Genomic DNA, 18,418 nt, shown 5'->3' on the forward strand with positions numbered 1-18,418 from the left:
AAGTTCATTCTATCAGAGGTGTGTTGCAAATTGTTAAAACAGAGCAGTAAGGAAGTAGCAATTTCTAACTAAACAGTTATTTATACTACCTTCCCAAACATTAACATGGTAATAATAGAGCTATATTTTTCTTACTCTTCTATTATCCTACTTAGAAAATGAAAGGTGCAGTAAATATAACAGACTATTATTGCTTATAATTTTAAAATAATGAAAATTAAAGTCAAATCCTATTAAAACCAGCACTTTCTCCACAGCAATGTCTATTTAACAAAGTAGTTCTAGTCTATAGCTACTGGCCTACATACTGCAAGAAGGATAGTAGAGATCATTCAGAGATAGAGAGGATAGTAGAGGCCCTACACTAATAATTACATGTAATATAAAACATACAAAAAGAAATTTTGAAAGGATGAGATAAAAATGAAATTATATTTGATTTAAAGTCAACAGATAGTTTCTGGAGCATACTGAAAAGGATAGTGACGTGGCCAGATCTTTGCTTTAGGTAATCACTAGCAGCTGTATAGAGGATGGATGAGAGAGAGAGAAGAGAAGAGAAGAGAAGAGAAGAGAAGAGAAGAGAAGAGAAGAGAAGAGAAGAGAAGAGAAGAGAAGAGAGAGAGAAAGAGAGAGGAGAGAGAAGAAAGAGAGAGAGAGGAAAGAGAGAGAGAGAGAGAAGAGAGAGAGAGAGAGGAGAGAGAAGAAAGAGAGAGGAGAGAGAGAGAGAAAAGAGAGAGAAGAGAGAGAGAAGGAAGAGAGAGAGAGAAGAGAAGAGAGAGGAGAGAGGGGAGAGAGAGAGAGAGAGAGAGAGAGAGAGAGAGAGAGAGAGGAGAGAGAGAGAGAAAAGAGAGAGAAGAGAGAGAAGAAAGAGAGAGAGAGAAGAAAGAGAGAGAAGAGAAGAGAAGAGGAGAAAAGAGAGGAGAGAGGGGAGAGAGAGAGAGAGAGAGAGGAAAGAGAGAGAGAGAGAGAGAGAGAAGGAGAGAGAGAGGAGAGAGAGAGAAAAAAAGAAAGAGAAGAGAGAGAGAGAAGAGAGAAAAGAGAGAGAGAGAGAGAGAGAGAAGAGAGAGAGAGAGAGAGAGAGAGAGAGAGAGAGAGAGAGCACTGAGATAAGAAGACCAGTTTAAATTTAATTTAAATCCAGGTCATAGGTAGCAAGACTCAAAACTAGAAAAGGGATTATATGAGGAAAGAGAAAAGGATAGAAGAGAGAGAGATGGAAGTGGAAACAAGATTTTGCAACAGATTGGATGTGTAGAGTGAAAGAATGAAGAGCTGTTGACATCTCTGAGATCATAAATCTGAATGTATAGATGGTTTACCATGCCCTGTACATAGATAGGGAATGAAAGAGAGATAAGTTTGGGAGAAAAGACAGAGAGCTATTTTGCCCGTTACAAACCACCTTTTCCCCTCTTCCTATAGTACTTTATCTGACCTCAAATGAGAAGGAGGGTGGGTCTCTTACTCACTTTCTGATTACCCTAGAATGTAAATCCCACTCTTGAAGGAGTGCCTGATACAGTTTTCTTGAAGCTAGGATTAAGGATGAGGATGATTGGGATTTTTTAAGTGGCACCTGTATAGTTGCTGTTGTTGTTTGGGTTGTTTCTCTCATAACTGTCCTCAAGGATTCACAACCTAGCTCAGGAAGGGAGAAACTGGGAGCTTGCAGAGAAAGGGGAGAAGATAGAATGGGCTATGTTGGAGGTTATTGCTAAGTGAGATTGTTTTAGAAACAAGAAGAATAGGGCATAACCCATATTCCTATCCTCTGATTATGTGCCTCTTGGGATCTGCCATTAACCCTTCCCTCCAACCCCCACCATTCCTGACCTCCGGTTTGGAGACCATTGTTCTAGTTTATCAACTTATGGAATCATTACTCTGTCATCAGCTATTTTATCCATTCCTCTGTTTCCTGCCATTTGTAAATTTGATAAGTGTGGCTTATTCGTTTATTCAAGTCATTGTTCAAATATGTTCATTGGCCCAGTGTCAATCATAGATCCCTAGAACACCGTTATCTCCTTTCAAGGCCATATCCAAGTACTGATAACTTTTCTGGTTATAATTGTTTAACCAGTTCTGAATCATAGTCATATTATTGTCTAGCTTACTACTTTCATTTGTTTCCACAAAAATATCAAGACATTGTCAAATAGTTAAGTGTAGGTAAACTATATCTGCAGAATTTCCATGGTCATGTTCCCCCACCCCACCCCCCCAAAAAAAGAAAAAAAGGTTAGTCTTGCTTTTAATAAGCATAAAGGCTAAGCACTGGTTCACAGGTCATCCTTTCTAGATTCTCCTAAGAATCTTGCATGACCACTTCTTGATGTATGCTTCCTTGCTCATTCTTATTTTTGTGATTAATTTCAAGAATTGAAAATTCTTATTATTTCCACTTTTCTTTCCCATTTTTTTTTGAAAATCAATACCTCTTCATTTTTCATTCTCCATATTCTGACAAAAATCTTCTAAAGAGGCTTAGTAATCCTATCTGTCCATTTTTTCAGTATCCGAGAATGTAATTTGTCTGGACCAGATAAAGAACTCCTCAAAGGCTAGTCTCCCTCCTTTCTCCTGTTTTATCTTGAATATCATCTTTCTATAAACCATTTTTTCTTCTGTCTTTTTCAGCCCAATTATAATTCTCCTTGAAAAAGAAAACAAAAACAAAGTAAGAATGGGGATGCTATCCTTTTTCTCTGACAACTAGAAGAGTCAACTTACTCCTTTTTTGATCCTCATTTTTTATCCTGATAAAAACATTTGGAAAAACCAAAAACCACTTTTTTGATATACTTAGCTTTCCTCACCAGTCTTTCACCTTAGTTTGAGCTTTATTACTCCTGGCATTATGCTTAGAGGACTAAATTCCACTTTCATATTTATGTGAAAAAAGAGTCAGACCATTTAGGACCTGTAATTCTATGACCTTTAAGGTTCCTTTTATTCACAAGGTCATAAATTTTGATGGTCTGATTCTTTTGATATGGCTGTGAAAATGAGGTTCAGTCAAATCAGCTCAAATTTATCAATGACATATATCCATGCACTATATATCTATCTGTAAGTATGATTCACTAAATGCATGTACATCTATGTAAATATAGTGTTGTATTTGTAAATGTATTATTATATTATACAATATATAAAGTGTAATATGTTGTTGTTTTTCAGTTGTTTCAAATTGTACCCAACTCTTTGTGACTTAATTTGGGATTTTCTTGACAAAGATACTGGAGTAGTTTGCCATTTCTTTCTACAGCTCATTTTAGATAAAGAAACTGAAACTGAGGCAAACTGGGTTAAGGGATTTGAGTAGAGTCCCACACTAATAAGTATCTGATGCCAAATTTGAACTCCTGAAAATGAGCCTTCCTGACTACAGTTCAGCAGTCTACCACTGTACCACCTAGCAATATAAATTATATTGTTATACATAATGTGATAGTTATGACACTTTATTTGTATAAACAGAGAGATATGTCTTTGACAAATCAAAGTTGATTGGAGAGTTGCATGTGCAATATGTAATAGTATAAAAGTATGACAAAAGAATTTGGTGTGTTTCTTGGTGTGTATTTAGTAATATGATTTATGTCAAATTTGGACTACTGCATACAACCAGAAAAGAATAGTGACTATATTCACTAATTAAGCTTATAATTAATATTTATATAGTAGAATGAGGTTTGTAAATTTTGTTTCTCAAGATGTTAGAAGATATGTAGAGTAATATTTGTCACTTTCTCATCTTACATAGTTTTCACTGTAAAGATTTGAACCCATATTTTCTCTTGATTGCAAATCTACTTCCTTTTCTCCTACATCAGATTGCCTCTAGGTCATAAAATTCTTAAGCACTTCCAAAAATGATATGAATAAGATGTTCTAAAACTACTTTAAATAGTCTAAATTTCTTATGGATATATCCAAGACATGATAGGCACTACAAAGATGGAATAATAAGAAAAATACTTTTTTTAAAAGTCATAGATGCATAGTACCATAGGTTTAAAGCTGGAAGGAACCCCAGGCACCATTTAGTCCAAATATCTGTTTGGTAAGACAGGTTATGATTTTTAAAAATTGCATAGGTTGTAACTATCCAGAGTTGAGATATGAATTCAGGACTTCTATTCCAGGCAATGCTCTTTCTCCCATACTTTATTTGGAGGAAACAATACAATATAACTTTTTGCATTGTTACAAAGTTCAAAATTCCAAATTTGTCTTATTCCATTTTATTCATGCATTTAAATTCTATCTTTTTTTTTACTTAGCAAAATTCCTGATTTTTTGTGAATAGTCAATAAATCTGGGACTGCAAGGAACTATATAATTAATATTTGTACATACTTGTGAAATTCAATGACCTTATCTTATATTTAAGTTTATAACCTTAATGAACCAAAAAGGGACTTAGTTCAAGCAAGTAATTGTAATTGACAATAGATGCATCAATCTGACCTTGATAGTGAACTTACTCATTTTCCTTTGTGTTTCAGCCATATGGATTTCAAACCAATCAAAAATTCATCATAAAGAGGTTGAATATTTTAAGGTAGGTTTGTGTGACAGAAAAATCGAAATATAAATCTTCATATACAAGAGAGAATGCCTTTACATGCAGAAACATAATTATGAAATTGTTCATGACAGGTTTGTGGAGGGGCTGTATGTCAAACATGTTGCTACTGATTCCCAGTGATGAGATAATGTCTCTGACACTTGAGTCACCCTAAAGTTTAATCATTACAGATGGAATACAGCATATTTATGTTAGTAAAGTAATGTGATTTTAGTACAAGTCAGGACAATTGTCTTCGTGTTTCCAATGTCTGTAAAAGTTCACTTTTTAGTTAACATTATCATTCTAGAAATAGATCATTATCATTCCCAATATTTGTAATATTAAATATTTTAAGAGACTCAGGCAAAAATGATATTTTGCTTCTTTATAGTGCTCTAAAAGTCCTTGTGATAAAACTCATCCCTAATTTTATGCATGATGAAATACATTTTAGGAGATAGCCTTGTCTTTTCTTTCCTTTTTTTTTTAATAGCTTTTTATTTATAAGTTATATGTATGGGTAATTTTACAGCATTGACAATTACCAAATCTTTTGTTCCAATTTTTTTCTTCCTACCCTCCCCTCTCCTAGATAGCAGGATGACCAGTAGATATTAAATATATTAAAGTATAAATTAGATACACAATAAGTATACATGACCAAACCATTATTTTGCTGTACAAAAAGAACCAGACTCTGAAATATTGTACAAATTAGTCTGTGAAGGAAATCCAAAATGTGGGCAGGCAAAAACATAGGGATTGGGAATTCAATGTAATAGTTCATAGTCATCTCCCAGAGTTCTTTCACTGGGTGTAGCTGATTCATTTCATTACTGCTTCATTGGAACTGATTTGGTTCATTTCATTGTTGAAGATGGCCAGGTCCATCAGAATTAATTATCATATAGTATTGTTGTTGAAGTATATAATGATCTCCTGGTCCTGCTCATTTCACTCAGCATCAGTTCATGTAAGTCTCTCCAGGCCTTTCTGAAATCATCCTGTTGGTCATTACCGAACAATAATATTCTATAACATTCACATACCATAATTTATTCAGCCATTCTCCAATTGATGGGCACCTGCTCAGTTTCTAGTTTCTAGCCACTACAAACAGGGCTGCCACAAACATTTTGGCACATACAGGTCCCTTTCCCTTCTCTTTGGGGTATAAGCCCAGTAGTAACACTGCTGGATCAAAGTTTGCATAGTTTGATGGCTTTTTGAGCATAGTTCCAAATTGCTCTCCAGAATGGTTGGATGTGTTCACAATTCCACCAACAATGTATCAGTGTCCCTGTTTTCCCACATCCCCTCCAACATTCCACATCATCTTTCCCTGTCATTCTAGCCAGTCTGACAGGTATGTAGTGGTATCTCAGAGTTGTCTTAATTTGCATTTCTCTGATTAATAATGACTTGGAGCATACTTTTCATATGGTAGCCTTGTCTTTTCATACTTTGTAAAATCAATTAACAGACAAGGGCTTGAATGTCAAAGATCTTTATGAATTTATTTTTGAATATGTACCTTAAAACATTTTATTCAGAAGTACATCTTTAGTTCCTCAATCTGAGAAATGTGGGTTTTTTAATCTAATAATGTACAAGTACCAGCATTTTCATTGATAATAAGCTTAGATCAAGATTTCTTATTACAACTCTTCTTTCTTTGTTAACCACGACTAAAGCAAGTACTTTTTCTATTATTTCTCTATAGATGAATGATAAGAATAGCCCACCAAAAATATATAAATCACTTTATCCTTTTGCCTAAAAATATGTTCTCATAATAGTTGAGATATGGCAAGAGGAGTAATTACTATAGTAATATAGTAACTATTTAGAATTTTTGGAGATTGTTACACACAAATAAAAAATGTGGCATTTGCCTGCTATGCTTATTGACAAAAACTATGCTCAGCATTGTCAATATCAATAAGCAGCTGTAGGCTCTGGGTTCCATCATGGTAAATGCCTTATCTGAATCTGATCAGATTTTAAAGGTATAAGAATATTCTGTTGTTGCCTAATGTTACCTAGCTATTAAAGATATATAATATAAAATGCTCCACCCCTAGTACCTTTGCCTTAAAATTTGCCAGATAGGTTATTGGTCCAAAAACTTTTAGTGACCTATCTGTATCAGACCTAAAACTGGCTAAGTAACAGCGTAGTGGATCAATGAAATAAGTTAGGGTACAGAAGAAACTTGGTCAATAACTAAAGCAACTTTATGGTTTGATAAGCCCCCAAACTCCAGCTTATGGGATAAGTACTTACTGTGTCACAAAAATTGCTGGGAAAATTAGAAATAAGTGTGTCAGAAACTAGACCCAATATCTCATACTCTATATCAAAATAAGGTTGAAGTGGGTTTATGACTTATATATGTTGAGGGGGATATGGGAAAAATGGGATGGTAATACATTGTTGGTGTTTTTGTAAATTGATCCAGCCATTCTGTAGAGCAACTTGGAACTGTGTCCACAGGGCTATAAAACTGGATGTACCCTTTGATCCAGCAGTGTCACTAGTGGGTTAAAATTGTTCTTAAAAGAGGGAAGAGGACCTACATGTGCAAAAATGTTTGTAGCAATTCTTTTTGTAGTGGCAAGTGGAAACTGATCGGATGCCCATCATTTGGGGAATGGCTGAATTGAGGAATGGTATATGACTATAATGGAATATTATTGTTCCATAAGAAATGATGAACAAACTGATTTCAGAAAACCCTAGAAAGACTTACATGAACTGAGAGGCTGAGTGAGCAGAACCAGGAGAACATTGTGCACAGTAACAAGATTATGGGATGATCAACTGTGATAGTGTTAGCTCTTCTCAGCAATGTGTAGATACAAGACAGTTCCAATACACTTGAGATGGAAAATGCTATCCAAATTCAGAAAGAAAACTATGGATTAAAACATTGTATTTTCACCTTTTTATTTGTTTGCTTTTTCTTTTTCATGTTTATTTTTTCTTTTTCGGTCTGATTTTTCTCATATAGCATAACAAATAGGGAAATATGTTTTAAAGTATTGTACATATGTAACCTTAATCAAATTGTTTGCTGAGTTGGAAAAAGGGAGGTAAGAAAGGGAGGAAGAAAAAATATTGAACCTAAAATGTTGCAAAAATGAATGCCGAAAACTATCTTTACATGTATTTGGAAAAATAAAATACCATTGAGAAGTATTTTTAAAGTGAACTCCTCTTATGAAATTTAGCTTACATTATACGATAATGTCATATCCTGGAAGCATAAGGTAGCCTGAATTTCTCAAATGAAAATTTCTTTGAAACAAATAAGGTACTGTTATATTTAGCTTATATAGTATAATGCCATATCATTGAAGTATAGGATGTTTTAACTGCTCACATGGGATCCCCTTAAGGTAAATAAGCCTTGCTAAAATAGTAAGGAAATATTTTCAACCAAACTGTCTCATAAGTTAATTATGGATAAAGATGGTGTCAGAGTCCTTTTTTAAAGTATTGTGCTTTGGCACACAAAAAGGAGGGTGTTATTTGTTTTACTTGGCTTCAGAGAAGAAAAAAAATTGCAAGGAGGCAAACTTAGGTTTGCTATAATGAGAAACTTCTGAATAATTAGAGCTCTCCCAAAGTGGAATGAGCTGGTTCTAAGACTTAGCTGGTATCCCTGTTTGGAGAGAATCTTCAAGGAAAAACTTACTGGCTGTGTTGTAGAGGGAATTCTTTTACAGTTATGGCTTAGACTAGATGGCCCCTGAGATCCTTCTCCACTCTGAGATTCTATGAACTAATAAACTGAAAGTTCCCATATAAGTCAGATCTTTCTTGTTAGAATTCTTATTGAATTTAAGATATATCTGATGTAAATAAACATCAATGACCTAAAGTGTAATTGCCCAGTGAAGTTGTATATGTTATCCTGAGTTCTAAAGTAAATCCTAGATAGTTAAAAAGTACTCTTGAAATTTCCTTAAATTGCCATAAAGTACAAAGACTTGTGTCTCTTTAAAAGAAAGTTTTGTTTTATTTTGTTTTGTTTTCCCTGAAGGTAAAAGTTGAATTTGTTTAAGTTAAATGTACATATGACACAATTCTGTCATATAAGCAAATCTGCAAGATCTTGCAAAATCCTGGTTAATGAATGAAGTTTATGTTGTCATCTGCTTTCTCTCTTGCTTCTGGCACTATCAGAAGTGACTTGAATCAAGGAGAGTTCTCAGTATTACTCCTAGGCAGGCAGTTCAGTGGTTCTGTCGTTAAAAATATGTATTCTTGAACCCAAGTTTAAACTCAGAATGCACTTTCTCATGGATTCCAAAGACCCCTATTTTGCCATGGTCAGGCAGCACCAGGACCTAGAGACCTGCTTGACTTTTAGACCACAAGTAAAGACCATCCTATGTTGCCTGAGACATAGTCCACTCAACATTGGAGTAAGTTTTGGGGCAGAGCTCCAGGAGAAGGGGTAGCTCAATCTTGTCTCATTCTTTTATAGCCAGTCTTGCTCCGGGTCTCTACTAACCCACATCTTGACTATTGAGAGGCAGAACTAGGACCAGGAACAGGCTACAATGCGCTCTTGCTATATGCATGTCATGTCCTTCGCCAATTTCTTTTTTCAGGTATAGACAATCAAATCATCATTTTTTAAAAGTGACAATTTACTGCCCTATGGTTCCACTCAGTATCTCTGTAATTCTGAGGGATTTAGGTTTCCTAGTCTAAAGAAATGGTCCTTGTCCACCCCTCCTTATTCTCTCATTCCTATTTATGTCATCTTCATTACTCCTGTACCCCATCCTGTGCCCTGTTCTTTTGCCAACAAATTGATTTTCATAATAGACTTGTGCCCTCTCTTCATGAAATAAGGAGTAATAATTAATTTTTGTTGTTCAATAGTTCTAGTGCCCAATTCTTCATGATTCCATTTGGGTTTTTCTTGGAAAAGATACTAGAGGGTTTGCCATTTTATTTTCCAGATTATTTTACAGTTGAGGAAACTAAGGCAAACAGGGTAAAATGACTTACCTAAGCTCACACAGCTAACAAGCATCTGAGGCCAGATTTGAATTCATTCCAACTCTGGATCCAGTATTCTCTCTGCTGTGCTAACTAGTTGATGAATTAATAACTAACCTTTATGTAGAATTTGAAGCTCTTCAGAGTTCTTTAAATATTGCCTCATTTGATCCTCACAATTCCATGAAGTAGATATTTTTATTACCTCCCACTTTATAGATGACGAACCTAAGTCATAGAAAAATTAAGTTAATTGCTCGGGGTCATACAGCTAGTAATTACCTGAGATAAAAACTGAACTCAAATCTGACTTTTCAGTCCTGGGCCCTATCCATTGTACCACCTAGCTTTAGCCACCTAAAATATATACAAAGAAATCACGTATTTATTTTGCATTTACTTACATACATGTACATTGTTTTTCCCTAATAATATATATTCATTTAGAGGACAGGGACTGTTTAATTTTTGTTTTGTTTCCCAAGTAGCCAGGATAATGCCGCAAAGAGAAGTAGCTTAAAAAGCACATTTTTGGAGTAGAAAGTGGCTTTACAGTGTGATTCAATGATAATTTTAGTGCTTTGGTATAGAAGTCCAAGGGGTAGCTGGGTAGTACAGTGGATAGAGCACCAGGTCTGGAGACAGGAAGATCTGAGTTCAAATTCAGCCTTAGACACTTAAGGTCACTTGTGTGACTTTAGACTCTTTCTCAGTTTCCTCATCTGTAAAAATTGAAACATACTGAGAAGGAAATGACAAACCACTCCGGTATCTTTGCCAAGAAAACCCCATGGCCAAAGTCCTTGGGGATATGTAGATTCAAATACAACTGAGTGACTGAATAAAAAAATAGAAGCCCAAAGACCTTAGTTTTAATTTTTTTCATCATTTCTTCTCTTCCCACCTCAATTCTCTCATCTATAAAATTATCTCTAAGCAACTCCCTTCCATTTGTATAATAAACAGGCTTTGGAGAACTGTCCTAGGAGCCTAAGAACCATTTTAATAATTTATTTTTAAGATACAAAAAAATGTTTTCCTGGTGAACAGTTATCTATGTAACCAACTTAATGACAAACATTTGAAACACAAACTATTTGTCAGTTGGGGACTGCTAGTAGTGAAATAATGTCATATTTTCAGGTTTCAATAAAAATGTACTTGCCCATAGCATAATACTTTTAGACTCAGCTTGATTTCTGGTTTGTGTTAATTAGCATGGCTGAGGTACCTGGTTCTCAGAGCATTCCTGCAGCAGAACCCTGAGGCCTACCTTAATTTTCATTGAACCATAATAATCAGAATTGGAAACATATAATGAATCATGTGTGCTACCAACACAATAGACATAGTGATTCACAGGCCCAATTTCCCTTAAAGTTTCCTGGCATGGCTCTCACATGATGAATTCTTTTCTGGTTAGTAAAGAGAACAAAGTTTAAAAAAAAGAATTAGCAATCTTTCTGAAATCTGAAGTATTGTATGGATTTATCGTTTTTATGTCAGAGTCAAGAAGAGTTTTATTTTATAATGAATTAAACCTTTTGTTCATAACTGAACATGTCCTTGGTATAGTTTATGTCATAGAATGACTTTTAAGCCATCAAGAATAAAATATCACTAAACCTTAGTTAGTATTTTATTGTGCAAAGTTGAGTAATCAGTAAAACCATGGATTTGAGAAAAAAGCAGTGTTCAAACAGAAGCCTTACTTAATTTTCAAGATGCACTTTTATCTCCATCTACTTATATATGTGCATATGTACATTTATGTATGTATACCTGTGTGTATGCACATACATTCAGGTTTTTTATGGGAGGAGTAATTTTTTAAATTTATCTTAATCAAATACAAAAAATAAATAAAAAGAACATTTCCATAGATACAACATAAAAGAGGATTCACTATAAAACCATGAATTTCCATCTCACGGTTTTTTTTTTTTTTTTTTTTTTTTTTGGTAATAAATACTATATATTCTTTTCAAAGCTATCCTGTTTTTCTGTGCTTCTTTCTAAATTTTTTTTTGTTCTCAGCTTTGTACTTTTTTTTTCCTCCCTCCTTCCCAGGCTGCCCTAGAGAATTCTACTATTACACACACACACACACACACACACACACACACACACACACACACTCAAAACATACTATAGATATTTCTATTTATCATTTCTTTCTCTGGATGTGAATAACATCCCCTTTCATGGGTTCTTTGAGTAGTTCTAATATTTAAAATAACTTATTCAAATTTGTTTTTAGAACAGTAGTGCTGTAACTGTGTATAACATTCTTTTGGTTCTGTTCATATTTTGATTTATGAAACTTCTCCCTCTTTCTATCTATCCCTATTCCTCATCCCTACTTCTGACATATATCAACAATGTACAAGTCACCTCATTTACTTAATCTCTTAGCACCCTCAGGCTACTCTTAGGACCACAATTGAGATGAATTGCAATTTTGCATCAGTGTAGTTTCTAAACCCTGGGATCCATACTGTGACAAAATCCATGTTCAGAATCCCCAACTTCTTCCCCTCAGTAGTAGAGAAAGGACTGGCCTTAGAAATCAGGTAGATTTAGTTGTTCTTAGCCCTGCCTCTGAACCAAATTACAGTGGAGAGGCAGAGCAGTACAGAAATGGGCTTTGGGAGACAGATGGGCTCCAGTTCAGTTTCTGGTGCCTGTATGAAATTTAACCTCTTACTATCCCAGGAAACTCCCTAAGATTAAAAATTGGAAATTAGCTGCTGATTGCCATTGGTGGAAGGAGCTTACAGAACCATGGAATAACTCACAGAACCCACACATATAATTTCTCAGAGATTGATAATTAAATCAATATTACCTCTGCAACATTGCCATTCCATGAATAGGAATGAACTGATGAAAATGCAGATGGAGTGTATTATGTGAGGAATAACAAGAAGGTCCATGTCCTGGGATCACAAAATACATGAAGAGGAGGTATATATTATTAAAAGACTGGAAAGATGTGGGTGTGGGGAATGGGAAGTGAAATTGTGAGGGACTTTGAATACCATCCAGAGAATTTTATATCAGATCCTGAACTGATCGGGAGCCACTGGAGTTCATTGAGTAGGGTGGATGACGTGGTAGCCCTGAGGCTTTAGGAAGATCATTTTGGCAGCAGAATGGAACATGGGCTGGAGTGAAGAGAAGCTTGTTCCAAGAAGACCAACGAGCAAGCTATTCTAATAGGCTGGTTGTGAACCAAGGTAGGGAAGTATGAGAGGGCAGAAAGGAAGGATGTATGGGGGAGGTGTTAGAAAGGTAAAGTCAGCAGGCTTTGGTAACAGGTTGGCTATGGGGGAAGGAAGAAGAAGGGGTCTAGGATTCCATCCAGGTTGTAAATCTCAGTAACTTAACAGTAATAAGGAAGTCAGGAAGAGAGGAGCGTAGAAGGATAATAAGTTCCATTTTGGACATGCTGAGTTTAAGATATCCATTGGATATCCAGCTGGGGATGTCTGAAAGGCAGATGGAAATGCAAGCTCTAGATAAATAGACCATTGAAAACTTGGGAGCTAATGAGGAAATGTAGAGTCTAATCCCTGTGTTTTACAGGTATGTAAACTGAGTCCCATGGAAGTTAAGCGAATTGGATAGAAATTGGCAGATATAGGATTCCATCCCCCCGATCTTCTGATAACAAATCTACATTCTTTTCATTCTATTATGTTGCTACTCTAATAGAAGTCATGTTTCTACAGCTCTGTAGCTTTGAGCCCAATTCAAAGTTGCAAATGTTGTATACTTATGGACCAGTTTAGTCCTCTTAGTTTAATGGCCAACAACCAAATATCTGTTCCTCAACCAGCTGGGTTATATTTATGGTATACTACATGGTAAAGTCTGTGAGTGAAAATGGGAAGGAAAACCTTTCAAAATGCAATGTGAAAATCACATGATCTGTTAGATGATGGATGAATGGATGGATGGATGGATGATTCCTAAAGCTATTGGTAAATGCTTACTGGGCCAGGCACTGTTATTAGTTGCTAAGAAAACAAATACAAATGAAAAGAAAGATGATCTTTACCCCCCAAAAAAATCACATTCTTTTTTCAATTTTATTTTTTACTTTGAACTTAAGAAATTATGTCCATAACATAATAAAATAGGAAAAAAATCATTGTACCCGAAACTGAAATCTATCATGTACAACTTGCTAGCATGTTCTAATGGGAAAAGACAATACATTACAAGAAGTGGAAGGAGAGGTGAGGAATGTCAGACAGGGCAAGGTGAAAAAGTTGTTTAGGGAGCTAAGGGGCTGCTTCAGTTTCAAAGTGAATATTGTTGGCATAGATAACATGCTTATTGTAAAAATAACTGTATAACAGTTATTTTCTTTTAATGTATGTTTTTATAAAATGAGATGCATTAGAAGTAAGTGGAAACTGAGTAAATTACAAATCAAATGAATATAAACCAGGTTAATGATGAATCTCCCTATATTTAGAGAGCATGTTCTAAGCCAGTCTGTTAAAAATTTTATTATTCTATTTATCAAAAAGCATTTAATAAGGGTCATGGTGTATATGGTGTTATGTTCAATCTTTTATAAAGTCAACAAATCCAGTATAATTTCAGCTCTTTAGTAGCTTACAATCTAAAGAGGATAAAGTGCAGGAAGTACTAGTTATAGAATAATGAAACATTAGAGTAACCTTGGGTAACCTTTACTTTAATATCAACTTTGATGTTTTAATAAGTGCTTGCTTAATTGTATTTTGAATTGCAGTGCAATTAATACACAGGGTCTATTAAGACAAGGTGATTACGTGCAGAATGTTAAATATAACTAGAAAGCTAATTACTTATAGTATGTAACCCTCTGTAAAGAATGTAAGTCAGCTCCATTGGAGTTGAATAAAAGAACAAGTTCAGGGAGTCGAATGGGGTGTCTGCACCTGCCTCCACTTATCCAGGGCAGGCTATGGAAAGGAGATTGGATTTCAGCTCAGCTATAGAAAGAACATTGCCTGCAAATGTCAGAGGTAGCATGTGAGGGGGAATAGAGTTATGAATGGAAGAAGTGGTAAATTGTCCTGCAGAGGAAAAAGGTGGGGTATTTAAGGCAGAACCATAGAAGTTAGGTGTGGTACTCTCCAATAGTTTATTGGATAGGGATGAAAACCATAGAGCTGCTGTATAGGGGGATCTTAAGATCATTTATTCCATCCTAGAAGAATTACCCTACTTCTGGGGAGACAAGCCATGACCTAAAGAAGGACTATCATGAAGAAGCATTAGACTTATCCTTGATTTCAGAGATATTGAAGTTGAAAAAAAGACAAGTTTAGATTTAATATCATTAAAACAATGATATCTATTTAAAAGTAGAATGTTTTTTCTTGAGAGGCAATGGGATGGCCCTCACTGGAGACCTTAAATAGCCACAAAGGAGTTCTTATTGGGACTGCTATAGAAAGAGTTTTTGTTCAATTATCAGTTAAACATCTAAAGTTCCTTCCTACTGTGAGATTCTGTGATATAGTCAGCATGAGTGTTCAGAAAAATGACCAATGTTCACAAAAGTGACCAATGAACACTACATTGAGAAGGGAAACCAGTGAAGGGCTGGTTACTGCAGTTAATTTATTCTTTTTAAAAAAATTAATAACAGTTTTTCATTTTTAAAATACATGCAAAGATAATTTTCAACACTCACCCTTGCAAAACATTGTATTCCAAATTTTTCTCCCTCTTTTTTCCCAATTCCCTCCCCTAGGCAGCAAGTAATCGAATATAGGTAAAATATGTCCAATTCTTCTAAACATATTTCTATATTTATCATGTATAGTAAATTCATGACATATCAAAATTAGATACTATAATATGTTTGGTTGTTGTCTTGCCTTTTTTTTTTTTCAGAGAGAAAGTAGTCAGTCATCCCAATACCTAGTACCTTTTAGTAATGGAGGTGGTCTCAGACAGACTGACATCTGGCAAAGACCTTAATATAAAAAGGCCACAGTTTCCCAGTGCATCCTGAGTCTTCACCAGTCCATCTTGCCACTGGATTTTGATGTCTCTGGCGGAGGGAGGAAGGTTATTGACTTTGCACAGCTCTGCAATTTATTATATACAATTCAAGTGCAAGTCAAGACTTCATCCTTATGATATCATTGATCCTCTTCCAGAACAAAGGATGAGAACAACCTTTTATAATCAATTAAATTCTCTTAATGCATCTTTTTAAAGGACCATTCTTTATAATTTTCAAGAATGACAAAATACTTCTCTTTAGATTATGAGCTAAACTTATATCTTTCCCTGCCATCTTAAGTGCCAAGACCTAGACTTGTTTTCAAGCACTCTTTTCTCAGTTAAGGGACTAAGATGAATAACAATAGATCTGTACAATATGAAAAATAAAATAATAGATATTTAAGGTTTTTTGATCCATCAAAAAAAAAAAACCTGCTATGAAGTTCCATTTTAATCATCTTTCTAAATTTTGTTTTTAAAAAAGCAATCAGAATTGATCTACTTAAGATCATAAAGATTAAAAGATACCCAAACAAGAAAATATGAAGTGGAGTATATAGCATGTAAAAGGGAGAGAGATAGTAATAAGCTGTTGCTATTATGTAAAGGAGAGGTATTGATCACCCTACCTCCTATGATGATATAAATACATATATAGGGACAGGTTATGAAATGCAGCATCATGATGCACTTGAGATGTATCATGTCTATTTATAATTATTGGGAATAATTCTTAGTGTTAAGCTAGTCTTTGTAGGTTGTTCATTAGGAAGCAAGGAGAAGAAAACATTGCACCAATTTCTAATTTCATTTTTAGATACACAACAGTTTTGATATCAAAGATGGTCAGTATTTAAAAGTTCCTGTTCTTGATGCCTATGTGCAGAACTGAAGGTATCTGTTTTTTTAGTTCTAATTCAATTTCATTAACCAAAAGTTTATTAAGGATCTACCATATGCATGGTGCTATGCTAAAAGTTGTGGACAACACAATAGAATAAGAAATTTACATATAATCATAAAATTTCTGAGTTAAAAGAAACTTTAATAGCTATTTCATTTAAATCACACCTAAACAGTAATCTTCTAGAAAAAATATTATCTATGACAACTTATTTCCTGGTCTTTGATTAAAAAAATCTCTGGTGAGAGGAAACTCAATATTTTAGAGAAAATCCATTCCAATTTTGCATTTTTAGGAAGTGTTGTTTTTTTCCTCTTTTCTCATATTTTTATGTTATTTTATAACTACTTCCCCATGTTCAGTTTCACCCTCTCCCAATGTAAACCTTCATAGTTTCTTCACAGCTGATATTCACATGACATGGACCCTTTATTATCTCATTTGGCCATCCCTATATACCCTCAAGCTTATCAGCATCCTTTCTGAAACGTGGTGACCAAAAGTGAATAACATATTCCTGAAGTAGTCTTCATTTTGATAAAATTCATGTTCTCCAATGTTGTGTTCTTTCATTAATAACTGAACAGAAATCACTCTCAAATGTAAATACCCTCATCCTAGCCCTCAAGTAGTCAACTTGAGGAAATGAACTATATGTATCATTCTTAACATAATAAATTACAAGAAATACGGTGACGGTATCTAAAGTGTTAGGAGAAACTCAAATAAGGAAAAATAGAAAGAAGGATTTTTTAAGTACCATATATTCCAGGCACCATGCTAAGTGCTTTACAAATATTTCATTTGATTTTGTTGTGCAATTGTTATCTCCATTTTGTAATTAAGGAAATTGAGGTAAACAGAAGTTAAATGACTTCTGCAAGTCATAAAGCCAGTAAATGTCTGAAGTCTGATTTAAATTTGGATCTTCTTGACTCTACCCCGGTGTTGTCTCCCCTCTATCACCTGGTTGAAGAGAGTAGATTTTCGTCACTAAAGGTTTCATGGAGGAGGTGACATTTTAGTTAAATCTTGAAGGAAGGGGAAGATTTCACTAGTTTAGGTGAATGGTAATATAAAAAATGCCTTTCTTTCAACTTAAAGGTATCTAGGTATGGCAAGGAATTGAACATAAAGCCTGGAATAAGAAAGATCTGAATTCAAATTCAAAGCCTCAGATATGTATACGCTGTGTGACTCTGGGCAAATCATTCTCTCTGCCTCAGTTTTCTCATCTGTAAAATAGGGGTGATAATAATAGCATCTTCTAAAAGGTATTATTGTCAAGATCAAATGATATAATAATTATAAAACACTTAGCATGATACCTGGAAAATAGTAGCTATTAATATTTTGGGATCCTGTTTAGCCTTTTAAAAAAAGAAAATGGAAAAGTTTCTAAATCTAATGAATTAAGAAGATAATTTTAATACTTATCAAGGTATAAACTTCTTATTATATGCCTAGGGTTGTGATTTAAAACTCTGACTTGAGGTCAGTACAATTGATAATGTACAAAATTATACCAGAAGTGATATTTCACACAGAACAAAATCTACAAAAACAATTGTTAAACAACACCACTGGCAAGGCTTTGGTTTTGAAATGTTTACTTCAACCTTTGGGAATGTGTATGGATTAAGAACAGTAGGACTAATGTAACCAGTAATTTTAACCTTCCAATTACACAGCAGTGGTAGGACATAAGAGATGATCCTATTTAATTTAAACTCAATTAAATTGAGCAAATGTTTCTTGAAAGTGTTTAGTAAGCACTTGTTCAAATACAGGACTCTGTGCTGGGTGTTAGATAAGATACAAAGATTAAGTGAAACAGTCCTTACTTTCATGAAATTTAGAGTCTAGTAAAGAGATTTGATATACACACAAATAAT

The 18,418-nt window shown here is 34.5% G+C and overlaps 1 protein-coding gene across 2 annotated transcripts in view; it reads left to right on the forward strand.

The window, feature by feature from the left end:
• The window catches only part of OTUD7A (OTU deubiquitinase 7A), a 387,007-nt gene that overhangs the window by 204,801 nt on the left and 163,788 nt on the right, over positions 1-18,418 (forward strand). Inside the window, exon 4 of one of the 2 annotated variants that reach the window (XM_051980945.1) lies at positions 4,518-4,573. The exons of the other annotated variant lie outside the window; for it this stretch is intronic. The gene's annotated coding sequence lies outside the window, so the exon portion shown is untranslated. The remainder of the gene's footprint in view (positions 1-4,517; positions 4,574-18,418) is intronic. 2 annotated transcript variants of the gene reach the window in all.

This window comes from Antechinus flavipes, chromosome 2 (genome assembly GCF_016432865.1).
Source record: "Antechinus flavipes isolate AdamAnt ecotype Samford, QLD, Australia chromosome 2, AdamAnt_v2, whole genome shotgun sequence".
NCBI classification, from domain to species: Eukaryota; Metazoa; Chordata; class Mammalia; order Dasyuromorphia; family Dasyuridae; genus Antechinus; species Antechinus flavipes.